Source organism: Pseudorca crassidens, chromosome 6, assembly GCF_039906515.1.
Source record: "Pseudorca crassidens isolate mPseCra1 chromosome 6, mPseCra1.hap1, whole genome shotgun sequence".
In the NCBI taxonomy this organism is placed as follows: domain Eukaryota; kingdom Metazoa; phylum Chordata; class Mammalia; order Artiodactyla; family Delphinidae; genus Pseudorca; species Pseudorca crassidens.
Window position 1 is genome coordinate 81,735,961 of NC_090301.1, and position 22,642 is coordinate 81,758,602.

Here is a 22,642-nt window from a genome sequence, read left to right on the forward strand (position 1 = left end):
AATAGTAATTTGAACAAATCAGTAAAAAGAAAGGAAAGGGAAAAGAGCAAACAACAACAAAAAAAATGAACATAAAGTAATATGGAAGAAGTCCAATGACGTGTATCAGTTGTCACTCTGCACAGTGATATGAGGATTCCTCTTAAATAGAGGGAGTTTCAGACAGGGTTAAAAAGTAAAACTGACTTGAGGTTATGGGGAGGGGGAAGGGTGAGCTGTGACAGGGCGAGAGAGAGTCATGGGCATATACACACTAACAAACGTAGTAAGGTAGATAGCTAGTGGGCAGCAGCCGCATGGCACAGGGATATTGGCTCGGTGCTTTGTGACAGCCTGGAGGGGTGGGATAGGGAGGGTGGGAGGGAGGGAGACGCAAGAAGGAAGACATATGGGAACATATGTTTATGTATGACTGATTCACTTTGTTATAAAGCAGAAACTAACACACCATTGTAAAGCAATTATACCCCAATAAAGATGTTAAAAAAAAAAAAAAAAGTAAAACTCAGCAATATGATTATTTTGTAAAAAAACACATTTAAACACGTTTATTTAACACATTTAAAAGAAATTACTATATATCTTTCTTGTTTCAGTGCTAAGAATTAAAAAATATAAATGTAAATATATATATGTCTGTCTGTCTCTATCCAACCATTAAGATAAACAAGAGCTAGGCATGATAAGTAGAAGTAAAGTCAAATTTTGTTCAAAGGTTGGATGATACACAGTTATTTAGCAGAAAAATATTTTCTTCACATTCCAGATAACTCCAGAGGAATATTTTCTTTGTGACATGCATGGCAATTTGGATATCTATCTTCATTACCCTTGCTTTGCAAATAAATTTTCGTAATGTAATGTGAATTTCGAGGCAATTATTTTTCTTTTCAAAATAAGTTACAAATAGTATGTTAACTTGCCTTTTTTCTGAAAATAGGATAGTTTTACTTATACATTCTATTTTCTATGTTTGACAACTAAAATGACAAGAAAAACAAAGAAGAAAATGAAGTAAAGGCAGAAATGTCACAGTAGGAAAGTTATCCAAATGAAAGTTAAAAGTTGGAGATAAACAAGGGCAAATTCATACCTCAATATTCTACTGAGAATAACTTACTTTAAATGGCATAATTTGTAAATATAAGGTTTTTAAGGTAAACTACAAAACCGAATCTCTTGAAATATAAAAAAAGAAAATACAATCTACCCTAAATGACATTTGATTACCATAAGAAAAACTTATACAAAGATTGTCCTAAAAATATGATATGTATGCTTCTTTAAAAGATGAAGAAACAAATTAAACTATTATTGGACCTCATGAATAGCAGAGATAAACTTTTTATATTTCCTTTATAAGTGATTGCATAATCCCTTCATATTATGTATTCTGAGACACTAACTGTGAATTTTTTTTTAAAGTAACATTCTGGTATGGTGCTATCAATATCCCCACTTTCTAATAAAAATTTTATTGTTAATAAATGGACCATCCAATTATTTTTATGTAGCAACAATAGTATATGGATACATAAGATGACAGATTACTAAATCATCCTTCAGATAAGTGTTCTCTGTTTCATGCATTTTATGTAAATGAACAAATATTCTTACGGAAATGTACGCATGTGCCTGTAAAAGAAAGAAGAACATAGTAGCTAGAGCCTACAAAACCAGGTTCTGGTTAAAAACAAATCACATTAGGTTTTAATATTCCAGTGATTTACAAAATATCTTGAAATATGATGTATGGCTAACAGTTGATTTAAGAAATTTACCAGTCTACCGTCACTGAACTAACCTAGATGAAGAAACTGATTACAACTGAAATCTCACTTTCACTCCTGCATAACTTTCTCAAAGATTTGTTTGGGAACTGTCTCATGCTTAGTCACCCTCTAAATATGATTTTTATGAGCAAAAGCAGTTAGCTATTTTTGTGTTATGCAAGATGGGAAAAGATGTATTCCTTTTCGAGCAACATAATTTGATTTTTATGCTTATTCAATATTAAAAAAGTTCATTTTTATATTTTAGAATTGCCATATGGATATACTTCACTAAAGATCCATTCCTATTGAAAGCCTAGAGAACTTTTGTTTACACTAAGAGGTAAAAGCAACAGAGGGTAAATTATGCATTGTCTATGTGTATTTTATTTTCATTCTAGTATTTGAACAGTTGACTTTGAACAGTAGACTAAGTAGATTTAGTCTACAGAAAAATAAAAACACGAAGGAGCAGATCTAAAAAACTACCACAATACATATAAAATTCTCTTTTTCCAATCTTCTAAAAATAGATTTGATTATTTATTGAGAACTTTCAATGTACGAGGCATTGTGCTCAGTGAATTATCTCACTTAATTCCCATAATACACTAGATCTATGCAGCAAGCAAATTATTCCCATTTTGCTAGTGAGGAAACAAAGTTGGAGAGGTAACATGGGCAGAATCATAGCTCAAGTCTGACTTCAAAGCTCTTTCCTCTAAAATCATATAAAAGTCATTTATCAAAAACATTTAACTCTAAGATGACAATGTGAAAAGTAGTCATTAGTGAACAGTACCCCAAAAGGAACATATACACACACACACACACACACACACACACACACACACGCACCACACACACATCCCATAAGTGAAGAGGTCATCATGCTGAAAAGATACAATAACATCTCAGTCATCTGGAACCATCAAAGACTTAGAAACTTTAAGGAGATTTTTCCAGATAATTAAAACACAGCACTCTATTCATCATTTAAAATATTTAAGGGCATTTTTCTAAATACACATAATACATTTTCCTATATTCTTAACAGAATAAACTTTTTAGAATAATGTAACTTTTCTTGATAATGAAAATTTATTCTTATTAAAATTGGAATCTCTTCTGGTTAAAAAAATTCAGTGACTATGCTGTAATTAATTATAGCGGTGACCTTAGCTGTCAATGAGAGTAGTGCTATTTGCCCTTATTGTAATAGGACCCAGGTGACCATACTTTTTGACTTCTTAAATCTTTTCTAACATTTTCCTATTTCTTATTAGTTGGCTACTGCAAGCATGCCTACCTCTGCCTGATATGCCCCTCATTCCATTAAAAAAAAAAAAAAAACCCCTAAACAACTGCAGGTTGGGAAATAGAAAAACAAGCAGATCTTTTAATCCTTCCAACATCCTTCCTCTCTTCTATCTATTCACTCAACAGATATTGTGTGGCTATTTTAGGAGCCAGGCACTGTGCTAGATGCTGGTCAGAATTAGATTTTATGTTCTAACAACTATGAACATGACTGATAAACAATTTCTCCTGGGAATACTTTATTAAATCACCCAGCCGATGTTGATGCTGGTGGTCCAGGATCCACATTTTGTTAAATACAATATTACAGGGAACTGAGGTAAAAAAAAAATCAATATTATACTTAAAAAAAGAAAGGTAAAGTTTGATACAAATTGGAAAAAGAAAAGAGAGTGGCTGTGGCAGTTCAGGTATGAACTGGGTATGGGTTTGGGTGCAGTATCTCTCAGCATGGTTCATTTAGTACCTGTAAAATAATCATCCACAGTGCTTATTAATAAAATGTGGATTCCTCAGCCTTATCCCAGATCTACTGAATTAGAAAATGTGGGGCCGAAGCATGAGAACCTCCATTTCTAAGAAACTCACGTCTAATATAAACAGCTACACCTGGAAGCTATGTTAGAAACAAAATACCCTTATAACTAAGACAAAATTGATTTTCTGGGACTTCCCTGGTGGCGCAGTGGTTAAGAGTCTGCCTGCCAATGCAGGGGACATGGGTTCGATCCCTGGTCCGGGAAGATCCCATATGCTGTGGAGCAGCTAAGCCCATGTGCCAGAACTACTGAGTCTGTGCTCTAGAGCCTGCGAGCCACAACTACTGAGCCTGCGTGCCACAACTACTGAAGCCCGCATGCCCTAGAGCCCGTGTACACAACTACTGAGCCACGTGCCACAACTATTGAAGCCCGCGCATTCTAGGGCCTGCGTGCTGCAACTACTGAAGCCCACACGCCTAGAGGCTGTGCTCTGCAACAAGAGAAGCCACCACAATGAGAAGCCCATGCACCTCAACAAAGAGTAGTCCTTGCTCGCCACAACTAGAGAAAGCCTGCATGCAGCAACAAAGACCCAATGCAGCCAAAAATAATAATAATAATAATAATAAAAGTAGATTTTCTCTCTTACATACATATGAAGGCTATTCTTTCATTCCTTCCTTAAAGATTTACTCGTTATATGTCAAACAGGGTATCTAGATGTTCATAGTATAAAGATGACCAACAGATAGTCCCTAAACTATAAAAGCTTAGAGTCTAATGTTCTTAAAGACAGCAAAATCAATAGTCTTTTCACTTAATAAGCTCTAATTAATTTCTATTTTTGAACATGGACAAGTGATTACTGTAATTAGTTGATAGTATAACTTGACCCATAAATCCTCTTTAAAAATAGGAACAAAATAAGTCCTTTGAATGGCCTCTATACCACATTTTATGACTAAGAATTTCTCATTCATCTCTTACTATGAGGAAATAAGATGTTATGGATGAATGCAGTTTTCAGGTAGGTGAAGCTTCACTTAATAACTGCCCAAACTATTTTGACTCTAATCACTTTTGGCGACCTTTCTAAAATTTATTACATATTTTCTGGTCTCCTCAACCTTGCCCAGGAGAATCACTAACGATCATTAAAGTGAGTAAATCCTTGCTGCTACTCACTCTGGAGTATGCTATATGAGAAAAAGCTGGATAGCAAATCAAGGTCTGCAATTTGGCAGGTCCATCCTTTGGACGTTTGTTTGGACACTTGTATTTAACACCACTGTTTTCTCCTTGTACAGTGTGTTAATACACATCCCTGTCTCTCCTGACCAGGAGTCATAAGAACTTCTTTGGTATGATAATTTAACTGGTCTATGAGGTAGGTTCCTCAGTTCCCAGAGTAAATTTTGTTTATATCACACAGCTTATATTTTAAGTTAGACAATCTCAAACAAACGTTTCAAATTTGATGAATTTTGATGAAAATTTTCTACACGCTTATTTCTAGATGTTTGTATGGTAACAAACAGAAATACCGGTTATAGGAAGCAATATATTGAAAATAAATTTGCATGGTTTCATTGACCTAGTTTATCACTAAAGATGATATTCTAGAGGCATTTGCTATGCTGTGTCAACTTCTAGAACTACAGTGTTTCTAACATACTACTATATAGGAAGAGTTGAGAGCTGTCAGAAAAACCAGAAGATGAACTTTATTTAACCAATTTACCTAAAACTTATATTAACATTTTCTTAAAATAGTATACTAACATTTTTTTTTCCTAAATAGTTAGAACGCTTATAGTTCTCTCTTTTAGAAAATAATGCATGGGCTTTGAAACTATTATTTCCTTAAATGTTCAGAGACTTTGCTTGTAGATCCATGAAGCAACGCGAAGACTGTGCTCCATCCATAACAATTATTTCAAAGCCTACAGAAGCCACCAAAATCTCTGTGATGTCACAAAATTTCTTTAATTTGAAAACTATTTGAATCACATACATTTAAACAACAGGAAATTAAAACTTTTTGGAAGTGTCAGGGAGGTAGGTAGTCCAAATTTCAGAAGGCTATTAAATTATGTTAAAGTATTCTATAGATGGAAGTTAGTACATAAAGTTAAAAGAATTTAAGTCCTGTATTATTTAATAATAAATTAAATATTAATACCAAATTCTACATTTGTCTTGTCAATTATTTAGTAAAGTATACTTAATGTCTGAATTATCAATTTTTATGGCGTATAGCCACAAAAAAGCTACGGAGATATAGAACTAATGAGTTCTTCCCCCAAATTTCCATATTTTCATCAATTGCCAAGTTCTTAAAACTTATTACCAACAAAATATTCCTTTTTGTTAATGATCAGTGATACTTTCAATTCAGTGACAACTTTCTTTGTACAATGTGTCAGCCGTATTTCCGCTGAGCCTATCTTTTAAGACATAACACTATGATCTGAGTCACTATTTTGGTTAGGAAGTTCCTTAAGTTTCCCTCAGCCATAGCTTGTGTTTTCTTGTTCAGGACTGCTGACAGTTCTTTGCTGCTTTTAATTCTCCTGAACTGTAATATCTTCAAAATTGGGATTGGATAGATAAAGGCATTTTGGAGATCATTATAAAATGACAAAAAGTAGTCTGAAATTGATAGCCTAAAAAAATAGAGTTAAAGCTTCAACTCTTACAAGATCAAAACTTTGCATCAAATTTTACAACAGTGCTGACAGGAGCATTCAATTAGATGCCAGACTTTTTTTTTTTCCTTAAAGAACAGGAATTGTGCTGGTATACTAAATAAGGATAAGTGTAAACACTCCATACACATGAAACCTATTAACTTTAAGGTTTTTCTAAGAGAGAGGTGGAAGTGAAGCTTCAGATATTTGCTGTTGGTAAAACAGTTTTCAGATATTTAAAGACTGACTCACTAGCAATACACGCATATACATGAATGTGTATATCTGAGTGTGTCCGTATATGAAAATTTATACACTACTTTTTTGTGCTGATTGTCGTTTTCAGTCCATACATGGCTATGTGGTATGACGGAAAAAGGACAGGGCCATGAAGGAAGAAACTTGGGACTTAGTTTCTCCTCCAATTCTAATTAACATGTAACTTTGGACAGACAAGTGTTTGTAATTGGCCTTCAGGATACCAGGACCTTTACTACCCAAAATAGAGGTCTATCGTAAGGGTCAATAATATACGTACTGTATTATATGCATGTAAAGAAATACATGTAGACGTGGTTTTTAAAGTACAGTTTCTCAACTAAAGTGTCACAGTAATTATTAATAATTAAGTACTGAAACTTGCAAAAAATTTTAAATTTATTTTTACTTTAAGGAATATTTAATACTATTGTTCAACTGTAAATTATATTCTCTCTTTCAGTTAAGTGCATTCTGATATGCTTTTCTGAGTAAGGAATGTGCTGTACATGTGACTACTATCCATCATGTAGTTATGTTGGATAAGAGACTGTCAACTTCTATTTCAGTATAAACAGTTAGGGGAAAAAAATGGTATTATCATTGTTCCTATTATTAACGTAGCCCAGGTTAGAGCCCTCCTCTTAAAGCTGTAATTCATACATCAGTCTGAGAAACGTAAGCACAAAGGATTGCTTTGTTTTTTCCCTTTGGTGTATGTGTAAAGTATGGGAAGGAAGCATTTAGGAGTAAGCACTCAGTATATATAGTGAAATATAACAAGAACACATATGGAAAGTAATATTTAGCCATCTAAAGACTAAAGTTATAGTTCTTTATCCAAAGCCTTTAGTAATTTTTCCTTTGTAAAGGTACCTACTTCTTGACCCGTAATTCTCAATGCCTTGGCTGGTAGATAACAGATCTCTTGAACACATTTTTATTTTAGTTACTGCTCCTCTTAAGATGGCTAAAACCAGAAAAAAAGCATGTACTTGTAATACTAACATATTTTTCATTTCCTTCTAAGCTAGTCATACAGCTTTGTAAATTTCTCTTTTTACTTTCCTTTTCAGCATAACAAAAACTTTTCATAGCCAATATTTTTAAAACATTTGGAAACACTTTAAAAACAATCACAGCATTATTCATTCCTTCAATATTTACTGATCTATCAAGTGGCAACTACTCCTTATGCTAGCTACACAGTCCCAGATCTTAAGGAAGCCGAATACAAGAGACAGAAAAATAAATAGGCATCTGCAGTACAATTATGATAAATGTTGAAAGGAGTTAAGCATAGGGGGCTATCGAGCAATGCTGGAGACACCCTTGAGGTTGAAGATAGTTTTCTGAGATGACAGCAAGGCTAAGTCCTGAATTCCTCATGGGCAAACAAAAATTTGGGTAGGGTATTTCAAGCGGAGGGAATATCATAAGAATTTATATACTATATTACATAATTGTCATAATCACATTTACTTTTTTAGAAAGGCCTAGATTAGAATATGGAAAATGAATCAGAAAAAGGCAAAAACCTCCACAGCCTAGAGTAATGAAAATAAAAACAAAAGTAAACAAATGGGACCTAATTAAATGTAAAAGCTTTTGCGCAACAAAGAAAACCACAAACAAAATGAAAAAACAACCCTCAGAGTGGGAGAAAATATTTGCAAATGAAGCAACTGACAAGGGATTAATCTCCAAAATATACAAACAGCTCATGCAGCTCAATATCAAATAAAACCAAAAACCCAATCAAAAAATGGGAGAAATACATAAATAGATATTTCTCCAAAGACATACAGATGGCCAAAAACACATGAAAAGATACTCAACATGGCTAATTCTTAGAGAAATAAAAATCAAAACTACAATGAGGTATCCCTCACATCAGTCAGAATGGCCATCATCAAAAAATCTACAAACAATAAATGCTGGAGAGGGTGTGGAGAAAAGGGATCCCTCTTACACTGTTGGTGGGAATGTAAATTGGTACAGTCACTATGGAGAACAGTACGGAGATTCCTTAAAAAACTAAAAATAGAAGTACCATATGACCTAGCAATCCCACTACTGGGCATATACCCTGAGAAAACTATAATTCAAAAAGAGTCATGTACTACAATGTTCACTGCAGCTCTATTTACAATAGCCAGGACATGGAAGCAACCTAAGTGTCCACTGACAGATGAATGGATAAAGAAGATGTGGCACATATATGCAATGGGATATTACTCAGCCATAAAAAGAAACAAAATTGAGTTATTTGTAGTGAGGTGGATGGACACAGAGATTGTCATACAGACTGAATTAAGTCAGAAAGAGAAAGACAAACATCGTATAATATTGCTTATGTGTGGAATCTAGAAAAATGGTACAGATGAACTTATTTGCAAAGCAGAAATAGAGTCACAGATGTACAAAACAAACTTATGGTTACCAAGGGGGGAAGTGGGGGGTGGGATGAATTGGGAGATTGGGATTGACATATATACACTACTATATATAAAATACATAACTGATGAGAACCTACTGTATAGCACAGTGCTCTGTGGTGACCTAGATGGGAAGGAAATCTTAAAAAGAGTGGATACATGTATTCATATAACTGATTCATTTGTCTGTACAGTAGAAACTAACACAACATTGTAAAGCAGCTATACTCCAATACCAATTAATAAAAATAAATAAAAAGAAAAAAGATAAAAGGCAAAAACTAAGAAGTTAACCACTATTCCATTTTAATAATGTATATAAATTAGCAATATAGCTTACAGGCATTTATATAAAATGAAATAAACACAACATTTAAAGTAGAAAAAGAATGTTAATTAAGTCATCTTTGGTAATAATAAAAAGCTAAAAGCAAAATGAAAACCCAAAATCATAATGAACAATAACAAAAACCCCTAATTTGTAAATAAGGGACTGGTTAGAAAATTATGAAAGACTCATACCATGGAATAATATGCAGCCAAGAGAAAGACTTAATCACTGTATTTTTGAGTCTAAGATGCTAGAAATGGTAAAATATAACCTGGATTCAGAGACCTTAAAGTAAGAAAAAAGTACCTCTTAGAATTGATGAAATATGAAATTATGTATATATATGAATTTTTGTATGTCAAAAACATCTCAAAGTTAAAAAGCATTTCTAAATAAATATCCTCCTAGTTCCACTTGTATATTAAACATGTTTATACTTATATGTATTTTATTGTATATAATTTAATGTATTTTTTACATACATACATATTTCTTTTACTTAGATAACTACATTTTCTTGATTTGATATATTATAAATATACATGTACTTTTATTTTTTATTCACTTACATTTTATATTAATTCTATTCCTAGACTTTCAGATGGTATTCATTTAATATCAGTCTTTCTGGGAAAAAAGTCATTAAATTTAACATATATACCTACTGTAAGATATAGCCTAATTTCAGAAATGTTAAAATGTGAAAAAATTTGCATTTCAGATGGTAGGAATACAGTAACGCTTGCATATGCAAGAAAAATGATTAGAAAGATGCAGGAGAAATTAAAAACTTAATACTCTAGGGAAGAACATGGTAGGGAGAGGGGCACTAATTTTTCACTTTCTACCTTTTAAAACTCTTTCAGTAATTAAAAAAAATAACATATTACTCTTAAAATTAACATTTCTTAGAAAAATCACTATGAACATTTGTTTTAACTTCCATAGTTTAAGTGATCTATCCTTTGTCTTGTTGGATACTTCACTCTTTTGAGTTCCAGCTTTAGTGTTCTATCCAATATCCTTCACTGGTTCCCCTTCTATGGCCCAATTTTGTTATTGTTCCCCACGTTTTAGTTCTCATCAGTCTTCTTCCTGTACAGATACCTCCTTTGGAGAATTTACCTATTTAATGGTGTCAGCTCATATCTATTAGGTTCCTTAGGTCTCACTTCTCACATGTGAATAATAGATAAATAAAGTTGGAAATAGTTTATTACCAGTTGTCTGAGGGACTTTTCTAAGTGGATATCACACAGTCAACACTCAATGAACATATTCAAAACACAACCCACCTTATTCATTCTCAATCCTACTTTGATAATTGCTCCATATCTTGGTTAATGAATCAAACTTTCATTCTAGAAACCTCAGAAACACCTGTGATTCCTATCCTTTTTACAAGGTTACAAGGTCCCCAACATAGGCAGTCACCGGTCAGTAATTAATAAACAATGTTGAATTTATACCAACATTGTTTCTAACATTCTCTCCCTTTCAAAGTCCCATAACTTGCATACATCTCTCATTTGGATTATACTGGGTTAGCTAAAAAGTTCATTCTGGTTTTTCTGTAAGCTGTCACAGAATAACCCGAATGAACTCTTTGGCCAACCCATAATAGCTTTCTGAGTTCCCTGTTTCTAATCTCCCCATGATAATTCACATTAAAGTCATTTTCCTAAAATGTAGAAAGTCTATTCAGTTAACAGTGCTAATCTGAAAAGCTTCCCACACTATAAAGCTCAAACTCCTCAGTTTCTAATATTTCCACAAATTTTTAATAAGTACTTTTTATGTGCCTATATATGTGATAAACAGGAGAAAGACTTTAAAAAAAATTAGGAGTGGAGGTAAAAGCTAAGGAGAAGAACAGCACTTGATGAGACCACAAAGTTGCATATTCTTAGCAATCACTACTCTCTACCCAACTCACCATTGCCCACCTCCATCTGTCTACCCTTAGTTTACCCTACCTTTGGCCAAGTCATTTGGCTCACATATGGCCTCTAATATTCACTTATCCTTCTTCTTTAAGGGACAGCCTTGAAGGCGATAAAAATGGCCAAGAATGAACTCTATATAACACTTTAGAGTTTACAAAAGCTGCTTTCATATCCACTGCATTAACATAATTACCCACCATTTATTTGACATTTTGAGGCTAACATAGCATAGTTTACTATTACAGACAAAAGAGTCAACCTAATAAATAGGAAAAGGTATATGCTATTTTCATCAAGCCATCCTAAGGAAAAGTTAAGAAAATAAAATATATCATTTATGCAATTTTTAGGAAATGAAATGTTTGACATAATTTTCTAAGGAACGGATATTTACCTCCTTAGATGTCAAACTTTAAAAAAATTTAACCACTTTTGAAGCATTCGAAAATATACACATTCCTACCTTGCTAAGTAGAAAGATATAGAATGATTTTAACTCTATTTGATGATTTCAGTCCATCTATTATGATACACTGTCATAATATTACTGTCTCTCATTTTTTTAGATTCCTCTTTATTTATTTATTTATTGTGGTACACGGGCCTCTCACTGTTGTGGCCTCTCCCGTTGCGGAGCACAGGCTCCGGATGCGCAGGCTCAGTGGCCATGGCTCACGGGCCTAGTCGCTCCATGGCATGTGGGATCCTCCCGGACCGGGTCACGAACCCGTGTCCCCTGCATCGGCAGGCGGACTCTCAACCACTGTGCCACCAGGGAAGCCCAGATTCCTCTTTAAATAAAGGTTGTATCTCTTTCATCCAAATACTTTTACACATGTCTACATTCAGGTATTACTTCTAATCTTTTTTGTACTGGACAGCTAGAAAATGATGTTAAGATTTAATAATGTTGGGCTTCCCTGGTGGCGCAGTGGTTGAGAGTACACCTGCCAATGCAAGGGACACGGGTTCGTGCCCTGGTCCGGGAAGATCCCACATGCCGCGGAGTGGCTGGGCCTGTGAGCCATGGCTGCTGAGCCTGCGTGTCCGGAGCCTGTGCTCCGCAATGGGAGAGGCCACAACGGTGAGAGGCCCGCGTACAGCACACACACACAAAAATAAATAATAATAATAATGTTATTGAGGGTCTAAAGAGAAAGTAAAGTGCTTTAATACAAGTACTTCATGAGAACTCTTTTCAGTGCTCTGAGTTTTTATATTACTTTATCTCTGTATTAGCAGTTGTACTCAAATGGTTGCTTGTGCTAAAATTTATTTCATATCAAAAGTGGGGAGGTCCGTTAATTTTGGAATTTCTCTAGATAGCTAAAAGAATAATTTAAGTTGGTATTCAAATTTTAAAAGATGAGAGTAAATCATATGTTGATTGTTCATAAGGTAAGGAAATTCACATGTTGAAACATGCTTTCATAGTTGACTGTAAAGAAATGCAAAGAATTTCATTTGGAAACTTCTTAGATCTGTATGTCTAACTCATAATAACAGGAAATAAGAAAACATTATACCTGTCTCCTTTCTTTCAATTTCCATCAAAGGACTTCTCAGAAAAGAAAATGATTTTTTTTTTACTCTGATATAAAAAGCTTAGGAACTTCGTTCTTTAAATTTTAGGATGTCCCTTATATGACAAACCCACAGCCAACATCCTTCTCAATGGTGAAAAACAGAAACCATTTGCTCTAAGATCAGGGAAAAGACAAGGTTGCCCACTCTCACCACTATTATTCAACATAGTTTTGGAAGCCTTAGTCACAGCAGACAGAGATGGAAAAGAAATAAAAGGAATCCAAGTCAGCAAAGAAGAAGTAAAACTGTCACTGTCTGCAGATGACATGATCCTATACATAGAGAATCCTAAAAATGCTACCAGAAAACTATTAGAGCTAATCAATGAATTTGGTAAAGTAGCAGGATACAAAATTAATGCACAGAAATCTCTTGCATTCCTATACACTAATGATGAAAAATCTGAAAGAGAAATTAAGGAAACACTCCCATTTACCACTGCAACAAAAAGAATAAAATATCTAGGAATAAACCTACCTAAGGAGACAAAAGACCTGTATGCAGAAAATTGTAAGACACTGATGAAAGAAATTAAAGATGATACAGATGGAGAGATATACCTTGTTCTTGCATTGGAAGAATCAACATTGTGAAAATGACTATACTACCCAAAGCAATCTACAGATTCAATGCAATCCCTATCAAACTACCACTGGCATTATTCACAGAACTAGAACAAAAAATTTCACAATTTGTATGGAAACACAAAAGACCCCAAATAGCCAAAGCAACCCTGAGAAAGAAAAATGGAGCTGTACGAATCAGGCTCCCTGACTTCAGACTATACTACAAAGTTACAGTAATCAGACAGTATGGTACTGGCACAAAAGCAGAAATATAGATCAGTGGAACAGGATAGAAAGACCAGAGATAAACCCACACACCTATGGTCACCTTATCTTTGATAAAGGAGGCAAGAATATACAATGGAGAAAAGACAGCCTCTTCAATAAGTGGTGCTGGGAAAACTGGACAGCTACATGTAAAAGAATGAAATTAGAATACTACCTAACACCATACACAAAGATAAACTCAAAATGGATTAAAGACCTAAATGTAAGGGCAGACACTATAACACTCTTGAGGAAAACATAGGCAGAACACTCCATAACAGCAAGATCCTTTTTGACCCACCTCCTAGAGAAATGGAAATAAAAACAAAAATAAACAAATGGGACCTAATGAAACTTAAAAGCTTTTGCACAGCAAAGGAAACCATAAACACAACCAAAAGACAATCCTCAGAATGGGAGAAAATATTTGCAAATGAAGCAACTGACAAATGATTAATCTCCAAAATATACAAGCAGCTCATGCAGCTCAATATCAAAAAAACAAAGAACCCAATCCAAAAATGGGCAGAAGACCTAAGTCGACATTTCTCCAAAGAAGATATACAGATTACCAACAAACACATGAAAGGATGCTCAACATCACTAATCATTAGAGAAATGCAAATCAAAACTACAATGAGGTATCACCTCACAGCGGTCAGAATGGCCATCATTAAAAAGCTACAAACAATAAATGCTGGAGAGGGTGTGGAGAAAAGGGAAACCTCTTGCACTGGTGGTGGGAATGTAAATTGATACAGCCACTATGGAGAACAGTATGGAGGTTCCTCAAAAAACTAAAAATAGAACTACCATATGACCCAGCAATCCCACTACTGGGCATATACCCTGAGAAAACCATAATCTAAAAGAGTCATGTACCACAATGTTCACTGCAGCTCTGTTTACAATAGCTAGGACATGGAAGCAACCTAAGTGTCCATCGACAGATGAATGGCACATATATACAATGGAATATTACTCAGCCATAAAAAGAAACGAAATTGAGTTATTTGTAGTGAGGTGGATGGACCTAGAGACTGTCTTACAGAGTGAAGTAAGTCAGAAAGAGATTAACAATACCGTATGCTAACACATATATATATGCAATAAAAAAAAATGGTTCTGAAGAACTTAGGGGCAGGACAGGAATAAAGATGCAGACATAGAGAATGGACTTGAGGACACGGTGAGGGGGAAGGGTAAGCTGGGATGAAGTGAGAGAGTGGCATGGACAGATATACACTACCAAATGTAAAATAGATAGGTAGTGGGAAGCAGCCACACAGCACAGGGAGATCAGCCTGATGCTTTGTGTTCACCTAGAGAGGTGGGATAGGGAAGGTGGGAGGGAGATGCAAGAGGGAGGAGATATGGGGATGTACGTATATGTATAGCTGATTCACTCTGTTATACAGCAGAAACTAACAAACCATTGTAAAGCAAATATACTCCAATAAAGATGTTAAAAAAAAATTTAGGATGTCCTTAATGAATCTAGTCCGTCATGGCAAGATGTCTTGCTTTTCACAGCTGTTCATTCATGTTCTCTAAGGAAGTAGCTTAGGTAAATAACTAAATATCAAAACCAGGAAGATGCCTCTCAAGTTTTTTTAGACATAGTACATGGCTTTGTAAAAGAAACATGACTGAAGAACCAAGGTCATCTGACAGAAAAGGTAAGACATAAAAATAAACCAAACTAACTTAAAAACTTTCCAAATATTGAACAAGGGTTTCTGGGTCTTACATTGCCTAATTTTATAGGTGCTAGATATGAAGTCTTAGACAAGCTTGCTTGAATATTCTTCTACTGTTAGAGATACATATTATTGTAAACAACAAAGAGATTGAAATAAAAGCTCTGAAAGAAATGTTATTTTCTTAAAGAAATCTCTTCTAAACAAGCTGTACATGTGAAAAAATATATTGGGATTAATTCAGGCATTAACTATGCATACCTTTAATAAGAACTGAGATATATTATTGCTTACAATGGGGACATCAGCTATTCGAAATGCTTTACTTGTAAATAGTCTAGTCTTTAAAAAGCTCTATAAGGTAGGTAATGAAATCAGTGAAACCCAGTTTTACAGATGAGGAAACTCAGGTGCACAGAAGTTAAAGTTGCTCAAGTTCACACAACTGGAAAGAAGAAACACTGTTTAATAAAAAGTAGAAGAGCTGATAATATAACTGAAGGATATTTTAGTTACTGCAGTCTTTATATGATGTAAATTCTAAAATACAAAATGTTAAATCCAATGTAAAAATGGAGTACTGAGTATTTTTAATTCAACAATTTAAACACTGCCCCAAACAAACCAGAAACAGAAGGGAACTGCCTCAACTTGATACAGGGCATCATGAAAAACCCACAGCTATCATCATACTTAATGATGAGAGACTGCATGCTTTCTCTCCAAATCAGGAACAAGTCTTTTGCCCCTTGTATACGATATGATACTAGAGTTTCTAGGTAGGGCAATTAGGCAAGAAAAAGGAGAAAAAAAGAAAAAAGAAAGGAGAGCCAGATTTCAAAGGAAAAAGTAAACTGATCTTTATTTACAGAGGACATGATTTTTTTAATATGTAGAAAATCCTAAGGAATCCACCATAGAAACTACTAGAATAAGTGAGTTCAGTAAGACACCAGGATAAAAGACCAATATACAAAAGTCAGCTGTACATCAATACACTAGCAATGAACAATCTGAAAGTGAAATTAAGAAAACAATTCTATTTACAAGAGCCTGAAAAGAAAATACTTAGAAATAAACTTCTAAAAAGTATAAGACTTAAGCTTTAAATTTTTAAAACTACAAAATATTAAGATATTAAAGAAAACCTAAATAAGTTGAAGAATACGGCATACTTCTGAATCAGAAGACTTACCATTATTAAGACAGTAACAGTAATATTCCTGAAATTGTCTACAGAATAAATGCAAACACTATCAAATAATCTATCAAATTCTGCAGAACTGACAAGCTGATTAGGATTTCAAATGGAAATGCAAGAATAACCAAAATAATCTTGAAAAAGAATAACAAAGTAGAGAACCGACACTTCACAAAATGAAAACAATGTGATAATGGCACAAGAATACAGGTGTAGATTAATGGAACAGATCCAAGAGTCAAGAAATAAATCCTTACATTTACGGTCAACTGGTTTTTGACAAAGATTCTAAGACCATTCAGTGGTGAAATAATAGTCTTTTCAACAAACAATGCTGGGTGTAATCAAATATCCATATGAAAAAGAAAAAAGTGGACCACTTCCTTATATCATACACAAACATTAACTCTAAATGGGTCACATAGTTTGCTGTAAGAGATATATTATAAAACTTTAAAAGAAAAGATAGGAATAAGTGTTTGCGACCTTGGGACAGGCAAAGCCTTCTTTAGATACGACACCAAAAACACAAGCAATAAAAGAAAAATAAAGTTAGACTTCACCAATATTAGGAACTTTTGTGTTATAAAGAATACCATCAAGAAAGTGAAAAGACAACCCACAGAATGGGAGAAAATATCTGTAAATCATGTACCTAATAGGGGACAACCCAAATGTCCATCAATTGACAGATGGATAAACAAAATGTTATAACCATATACTGAAATAAATGAAAAGGAATTAGGATACATACTGTAACACAGGCAAGCATTATGTTACACGAGAGAAGCAAGTCACAAAAGACCACATATTATATGATTCTGTTTGTATGAAGTGTCCAGCATAAGCAAATCCATAGGAAAAAAACGAGTAAATTAGTGATTTCTTAGAGCTGGAGGGTGGGGAGAATAGGGAGTGACCACTAATGGGTACATGGGGTTTTTGGGGGGTAATTAAAATACTCTAAAAATTGATTGTGTTGATTATTGCACTATTATATGAATGTATTAAAAAATCACTGAATCATACACTTTTAGTGGGTGAATTATCGATATTTGGTATAAGTTACAGCTCAATAAAACTGTTAAAATAACTTAAATATCATATTTTTACCTTATATAAATTACTTGTGAGTGAAACCTACCTTAGGTAACCTGGGGAGATGCCCCCTTTGTGAAAGAGAAAAGGTTAAAATCCTCTTTGTCATGTGCTGCCTATTTTGACCAACACCAAGCTAGAACAGTTCTACTATTAAACTATTATCAGATATAATGGTTTAATATTAATGACTGTAAAGCTAAAATGATTAACTTTTAATAGTTTTTCTTCAAAATACAATTGATTTATAACAATAATTTAATACAGCAAATTAATTCATTCCTGTAATTGGGGGCACATTTTTGAAACTAACTTATTTGGTAGAATGAGACTATGTCACCCATTGTTTTAGTCAGTCCCTGGGGACATTACATAGGTTCACTCATCTTTTGTGAATATTTACTGAGTACTGATTATGGCGGCACTGTGATAAGTGCTGGGTATTCAGTGGTGACCATTCTTTGAGGGGTATGGTGGAATAATGGTAATGCCTACTTTAGTAATAAGCAGGACAAGATGTTTTGTAGTGTTTTATGCTTTATGGTAAAGACTTTCCAGGTCTCAAACAGTTTTTTCCTGTGTCCTGGAGCAGAACCCAAATTCTCTTTTAACTAAAGATGCAGCATGCTATAAGCATGAATTTTTAATTCAATCTGTATGACTATTTTTTTTCCTAGCTATGAGACCTTGAACAAGTTATTTAGATTCTCTGTGCCTTAATTTCTACATCAACAAAATGGGGATAATGGTTGCCCTTCACAGAAACTCCATTTTTTAATTGAAAAAGTAGAGAATAAATAGCCATAAGAAATCTATTTAAGAACTGTTATTGAAATTCTGTAGACGCTATAGCCATGTACCTTTTCATCATAATCTCCAAAGATGTTTTCACGTTGTAGAAATGCCTTTTTTCCCCCAGCTTCTCTTGTGGGTAATCACTTAAAAAAACAGTAAGAGAAATGATGTTTATGGAAAATTATTTGTAAGCTATATATATTTTTTCAACTCTTTTAGGTAGTATTCTTAAACTTTCACTACCAGAAGGCTAAAAACTCAAACTATGTTCTTATCTATATTATACAAAAAGGTATAAAATAACAAGGAATGACTTATTTGACCACTGTAATTTATGGAAAAGGACTGAACCTCTATTCTACAAGTTGATCATATTCAGTAATAAAAATTCCTATTTCCCAGCCAGGGAAACCCTGCAGCCAGACCTATCGATGTGCTGAAGAAGCCCAAGAGAGACAACAATACTATTAATGGAGATCTATCTACACAAATAGAAATTACTGGACGTAAGAGAAAAATCAGCAGCTCAAAAGAGAAGAGCAATGTGAACAAGCTGTGCAAATGGCACCCAATGAAGAAAAACAATGCAAGAAACAAGAGAGGTGACTGAAATTTTCTAATTTTGTTTTCAGTTACATTTGAGGGGTATTGTGGAAAAAAAACAAGAATAAACTCCCACGGAAAAGGAGCAATCAATAATAAAACAAAACCAAAAAAGGTTGTACTATTCTACATACTCCCCCTAGTCCATGAAATTCAGATTTTCTCTACATATTCAGGTGTTATTTTTAAACTCAACCTGAGAAGCAATCGATTAAATCCACTGTTATTTTTATTTTTAATTCTTAGATGTTTAGTTTTCAGATGTTTGCTGTTGGCAGAAAGCAATGGTAAGATTCAGAGGTCTGGCAAGGCATTTCAAAGTCAAGTAGGACTCAGGAATTCTTTGTTAAGGGAAGTTCTGTGCACTAAAGGAGTGTGGCAGACATCCCTGGCTCCTGACCACTGAATACCACCAGTAGTCCTTTCTCAATCATGGTGATAACCTAAAAAGGACCCTAGCATTTCCAATATATCCCTTGGGGGAATATACAAGGGAGCTGAGAAGGAGCAGTACTAGCCACACACACATACAAAAGAGGTAAATACTTAAATGTAGAAAATAAAAAGATCTCTAGGATAGAATACAGGATGATAATTTCATAATCTTACAGTAGAGATTTCCTTTCTTAGCATGACACAAAGACCAGAAATCATAAAAGAAAAGATTGACACACTTGACTAAACCAAAATGTAGATATGATAAATTGGGGAAACATATTTATAACTTACAAAAGGGACAAGTAAATATTCTTAATATAAAAAATTCTCCCACAAACTTAATAAAAAAGAAACTATCCAAGAGAAAAACAAACAAAAGAAATGACTAGAAAATTCACTAAAGAAGAAAATTTATATAACAATAGGGATATTTTAGCACTTATTATGTACCAGATGCAATAGGTACATAGCATCTGCCTTACATGAATTCCGTTATTAAGGAGAGGCTATAGAATTCTCAACAATTCTACAAAGTGTCTTCTAATTTCAGATCAGTATTATAGTAAGGTCAATTAGCTTGCCAAAGTTACACAGCATGTCAATGATGGAGGCTGGGTTTCAAGCTCTAATACCAGAACTCAGAGTTTTATCACTGTTTTCTACCAGTAACAATGTCACTGCTACAGGTGTATTTAATGGAATAATAAGTACACAGATGTCTGTACAAGACAATAAGTGCACTCACTATTTATAACTGAGAAAAAAGTAAATAATCTAAATAATTATCAACAAGGAATTTATTTACTAACATATAGCATATCCACCATACCATGTAATATGCAGGAATTAAAAACAGTAAGGTAATTCTATGTAGCAATATGGGAATATTTTAGTAATATGTTGGTAGATTTTTAAAAATCAACTTGCAAAACAGAATTAGAGTATGATCTCATGTTATTTTTATTATTTACAATAATTAGTAAAAACATCCCCCTTTTGGAAAAAAAAGAAGGGAAAACTACATTTAACAAATCATTTCCTATATAAGCTCATAGGTTTTATATATTGGTAAAATGTCTTATGCTGTTACATAGGTATTACCTTCAATTTATACTGGAAATTTCTGATATGTTATTCCTAATGACAGCAGGTAATAACTAACTTATTCTCACCTCTAAACAATTAACCAACAATTTTATAGCTTGCTAAGAGATTATCTAGAGTACTCATAGTATTTAAGCCAGCCACCTTCCTTATTGGTTTTCTCTAAAAATTCCATTAAGCTATTTCAGGATAGAGTACTTTAAAAAAAAGTTGTTGAGCAACATGTATCAAAAATTTTAAAATTTCAATCCTCTTTGATCTAGCAATAGCTAGATTTTTCATTCAAAAGAAATTGTGACCACAGATTTATTTCATCAGTATCATCAGAGCACTAGTATAATAAAAAATTTAGATCAATCACAGGAAGCTGTTTAAATAAGTCATGGAACAACTACACAATATTATACAGCCATATAAAATAATAGTGCAGAAAAAATTAAATAACCTGGAAAGAGGTCCACAGTATATTGTTAATGACAAAATTCAAGTAACAAAGTGGCATATACAACATGAACTCATTTCAAAACTAGAAATCCCTAAAGAGAAAGATCTGGGAGGGTAAGCACCAAAGTGATTATCTCTGGATGGTGTAATTACATGTGATTTTAATTTTCCTCTTCTATATTTTCTAAAAGAAAAAATATTACATTTGTAATAACAAAATTAGTAGTTGAAAAAATTGAAAAGAATCAAAATTGTGTGCTGTGTTATATTTACCATATGGTATATAGTCATCTTCAGATTATTCATAGAGAGGGGAAAAATGGGGTACAAAAGCAAAGTGATGATCATTTATTAACCCAGTTCACCATCTTGTCCTACTTTTCCTAGCAGCCTCTTCCATGCTAAAAATTGGCTGTCACAACAGAATAAGGTGTACTTAGGCTACTCACATTCCACTGCAACACAGAAAGTAGTGAATGGGTCCTCCACGCATGTCATTTTAAGTTCCTCTATCCTCTAACAAAACTGGGGATGTCAACAACATTTTAATTAGAGATTGGAAGCTGTTAACAGTAAATGCCAAAAATATCAACAGTACAAGTTTGAGAGTAGTTACTATAAATCAGAAAGTTTTCCACAAGGTAATATTCCCAGCAGATGAAATACAATGTACCAATTTTTTAAGAGTTAAACTTTATGTGCAAAAGGGAAGCATCAATCATTGAAAGAATTATTATGAGAATTAAGAAGATGCTCTAAAGTCATACCACCTATTTCTCAACCAACCCCAACCTCACCTGAGGTATTACAGATGGAGAGAACGTGATAAAACCAGCAAGATTTTTAGCTATGGTTTGAAAATGCACAGCTGCAGATGCCATACAATAGAGGGTCCAACTCATTGTATGCTAGAGTAGAAGTAATATTGGTGATTGTTTTCTACATATCTGGTCTAATAAAACTTTTAGATTACCAAACTGATACCTGAATTTTAGAGCTAGTCAGAGGCAGAACTGGGCCTCCAAGGATTTCTGAGTCTAACTGAAAGAATTTTTAAAATTCCAAGTTCAGCACTATAATAATAGACAAAATGAGATAGACAAGCCATAAACAGAATTATCATGGGGATTAGATTTAAATACAAATCAGTATAATTGGGTGGCAAAGTAGATAATGACTCAATGATAAGCATTTAAAAACTGTAAAATTTTAAGAGAAGAAATAGCACTTTAGACTCTTTTTATTAAGTATTAAAGACCATGAACTACAAAGAGGCTCATGTGATAATTCCTCATGCTTTTTTTTATTTTGAAATGTGTGAAAAATTCATAAAGACATTCATTTTGCACCCAGTAGAAAGTATTTGGTGCAAAGGTTTGCTAGGCCAGTTTAGAAAAACAATTCAAGAGAAGCTAATAAATGGTATAGTTTTTTAAAGAAAGAAAGAGCATTTTAGTTCAGGATATTTATGACAGAGCAGAACCTCCAATAAAAAATATACATGCTGAGGAGATTCCTTGGAGAACAGGATTTCAGTAGAGACATTAAAGGTTCTCACAAATGAGTATGTGTACACATACTCACACACACACACACACACAA

General features: G+C 33.7%; 1 protein-coding gene across 18 annotated transcripts in view; it reads right to left on the reverse strand.

The window, feature by feature from the left end:
- Positions 1–22,642, reverse strand: part of MBD5 (methyl-CpG binding domain protein 5) — a 403,659-nt gene that overhangs the window by 301,089 nt on the left and 79,928 nt on the right. The window contains exon 2 of one of the 18 annotated variants that reach the window (XM_067742012.1): positions 18,517–18,594. The exons of the other annotated variants lie outside the window; for them this stretch is intronic. The gene's annotated coding sequence lies outside the window, so the exon portion shown is untranslated. The remainder of the gene's footprint in view (positions 1–18,516; positions 18,595–22,642) is intronic. 18 annotated transcript variants of the gene reach the window in all.